This window comes from Acanthaster planci, linkage group LG07 (genome assembly GCF_054643075.1).
Source record: "Acanthaster planci isolate LZ-2023a linkage group LG07, COTS_SCS, whole genome shotgun sequence".
NCBI classification, from domain to species: Eukaryota; Metazoa; Echinodermata; class Asteroidea; order Valvatida; family Acanthasteridae; genus Acanthaster; species Acanthaster planci.
Window position 1 is genome coordinate 19096028 of NC_141783.1, and position 3596 is coordinate 19099623.

The window sequence follows — 3596 nt, forward strand, 5'->3', positions numbered from 1 at the left end:
TTCTTTCGGCCACGACGGTACCGCAAGAGGGCGCCCCGACGCTACCACAAGACATGAATGAATTTCCAACTGGCTCCCGTTCCCAGTGGGCACACGACGCGTGAAAGACGTCTTTTTGTGGTCGTTATGTGGTCGTGTGTCGTAAAGTGGTCGTGACAAAAAAACGACGTCTTAAAGACGTCTTTTATCCTCGGTTAGAAACCTTGCTTCAGCAACCATGACCACAAAAAAACATGACGTCTTTAAGACGTCGTTTTGCAGTCGTTATCGAATCATCGGTACCTCACATACAGTGAAAGGAGAAAACGACGTCTTAACGACGTCTTTTTTTCTCTCTGTTTGAATTGTTTTCTTCAACAAGCAATACATGAAACACACGACGTCTTTACGACGTCATTTTACAGTCGTTATCAAATCGTCAACATACAACAGAAAAAGATTTAGATAACTTTATGAAGATTTTGCACGGTGACTTTTGGTTTGTCTCGGATTTTGCCGGTTCTCACTCGGTTTCACCGCGGAAGGTCCGACAGAGCAATGGCATACAGTGTATTGCGAAATCCCGCCTGCGGCCGCAGGTGACTGTTCTGTTTGACTGTTCTCATCTATTCGTCAAGAGGGATGTGTGGGATAGCAATAGTGCGAACGTCCAGTTTACAGGGAAATTTTAACACTAGAGGAATTGCGAGTGTGGTTTAGTACACCTGCTTGTGATTTATTATTATTTGCAGTGGAACTGACCCTCAACCCCCTCGTCTGATTTGAAATAACATGACATTAAAATACCCCTACATTTAGAATGGATGAGGCTATTTTCTTTCATTGCCTGCTTGCTCGCAAGCAACGACTGGCTTCGAGCGTGTGCACCGCCCTACTATAGTGGCTCTGGCTTAGTCTTAGCTGGTTCCAGCCTTCCGAGGAGACTCTGAGCATGCCGACTGGAACCAGCGATGGCAAAGACTGAGGTCATGTCCAAAAGTCAAAACGGGCTTCCAGAACTACGGTTAGGTCTATTGACTTTGGCGTCTACACGTATTTCAAATGGAATAAAGATCTTCAGGTCAGGGAACCAGACTACTTCATAATTTTGCCCGTGCTTTGAATTAAGAGAGCTCGAGTACATGTACATGTACAAGTATCGCTGCAAGCAGCTTGTCCGTTTAAAGAAGAGAAAGACAGGTTAGGCCCTTCCTTAAAAGGTAAGTGCTTATAAACTGTAATTCTGTTACGTATGGGCATTGTTGGTGAAGCAGAGGTCAGGCTTAAACGCAATAATTTTAATCCTCAACAGTCAACCGGGTTGGCCACGGTTGTTTCCTACCTCCATGGGTGGACCACAGACAGTGTTTATTCGTAGTCGTACGTAGACTCGCAGTCGTAGTGCAGTAAGGAGCATCTGGGCTTGCCACAGTGCCCATACTTCAGCGTCATCAAATATGGCAAATACTAACAGTGTCAATAAGTCTAATTTACCCTTTTAAGATTAAATGTTATACCATTGTATTGGTGAGACTAAACTGTGAAAATGTAATGGCAGTACATGTATGTGATGCAATGTACAATATTGGCCACTCGATGTAGACATGTTCGAGACAGTTGGTGGCAGAAAAATTCTTTTTCATTCTCAATCACAATGAACATGGGCACTTCAGCTCAGACGTGGTGTAAACAATGGTAGAGGACCGGTTTATTTACTGCCACCAAAGTCCTTATAGTTTTTACAAAAATAAATTGTCTTATTTGTCCAACATTTGCAGGAAGTGTTGCATCACGCGGCACAACAGTGTCTGCAGTAAGACAACGAATAGCGAAGTACTTAAAGCTTAGTATTCCTACCAGAGACAAACCAAGAGCCCTGAGTAATTCAGCAGGCATGCCCACCGGATAACTGTGCGACCAGTCTAGTGCATCAGATGGCCTGTTTCCTGGCTGTTTCATATATTTCGGTGATATTCAACTAATGAGCATAAAACCTATTTTTGTATTGGGTCTTATTTGAAACTTTAAACCTTTTGTTGTTCAAGTAAAATATGTACATTGTTTCTTCAGGTTTATTTCCTCAGGTTGAAGCAATGAAGGCTGTTTAAAGTACGGTTATAACAAAATTACACGTCTGATCGTTTTTTTTGGGGGGGGCATGGGTAAAATTGTTTGCAGGATTAAAACACGTACAGTAATTTAAATTGTAACTGACTAGATCATCCTGTTCCAGGATAGTCTGTTTTCTAAAAATTTGACAAACCACTGCATGAGACAAAATTTTGTCCAAAAAGTGTTCAATATTTCCATTTTTTTAAATTCTAAGCCAACTCGATTTGAATTGTCTTATTAGTACAAGCATACATCTTTTCGTCAACTGATGTCTGTTTTTCTACCTCTCATAAATGCCATTACATGTACATCTAAAACGTATTTTACTAAGTCTTGCCTGGTTGGAAATGTTTTGTTCTGCCAAATATTCAGTTACATGGCTTATACTACATGAACATGTACTGTGTGATTAATGTTTCCCATTCTTGCCTTGTCCGTAAAAGTAAAACCTTTTAACTGCTTTTATCCAGGAAGTGTAAACACAAGTGTACCTTGTTTCATCGTCACTTTGATCGTGCTGGGTGCAATTGTAATGGTCCGTCCAAAGCCATTGAATTTACCAGAAATATTATTGGTACATAATATTTGTGTAGACCATCATTTTCAGCAAAGTGTGCTAACAGGTTATTATAATATGAAGAATCAGAGTTAAATAAAAAAAAATTGTTTAGTTGTAAACAGTCGCTTCAGTCAAAATTTATTTTATAGCCAGGCAGCGTGTTAAGGCATGTGAACTTCTTTTTATCATAAAAAAGTAAAAAAAAAATGACTCGTTCAATGCAGATGTCTTTTTTCCTTGATATTTGATGGATAAAAGACGTCTTAATGCTGACGTCTTTTACTGCTCAATATGCTGACGTCTTTTATTAGTCGCAATGTTGACGTCTTTTATCAGTCTCAATGTTGACGTCTTTTATCAGTCTCAATGTTGACGTCTTTTATTAGTCTCAATGTTGACGTCTTTTATTAGTCTCGATGTTGACGTCTTTTGTTAGTCGCGATGTTGACGTCTTTTACTCGTCATAACGCTGACGTCTTTTTCTAGTCAGACCACTGACGTCGTTTACTTGTCAGGATGCTGACGTCTTTTGGCTTTGCATATACGACTCAAAAAAGACATTAATAAGACGTCAATATTAGACGTCTTTAAGACGTCATAACGACGTCTCGTGCCCACTGGGTTGGGACCCCCCAGCCGCTGACCCACCCTGAGGGCGCTCCGACTGGAACGCCTCTCCCAGTGTGTCTCCGCCGCCAGAGGGCGCCCTGCAGACGCCGGTGATGGGTGTACTAGTGAGGGGTGGGAGCATGCCGCCTGGCGATGCCCCGCCACCTCTCCAGCGACCGGGGCGAAATGGTCGTGCTCCAAACGGAACCTCACCTTTCTCACCCCATCGACTTTGGGAAGGGGGAAGTCGCCCGGGGACTGCGCTGACTTGGCTGCATTCTCCGTGGCACCTAACCCAAGATCCCCCCACGCCGTGCACTCGACGCACTCGATACCC

At 42.5% G+C, this 3596-nt stretch overlaps 1 long non-coding RNA gene across 1 annotated transcript; it reads left to right on the top strand.

The window, feature by feature from the left end:
- Positions 1-742: 742 nt before the first annotated feature.
- On the top strand, positions 743-2769 carry LOC147798683 (uncharacterized). Its single transcript, XR_015426054.1, has 2 exons — positions 743-1199; positions 1758-2769. It is a non-coding gene; the product is annotated as an uncharacterized LOC147798683 (long non-coding RNA).
- Positions 2770-3596: the final 827 nt, after the last annotated feature.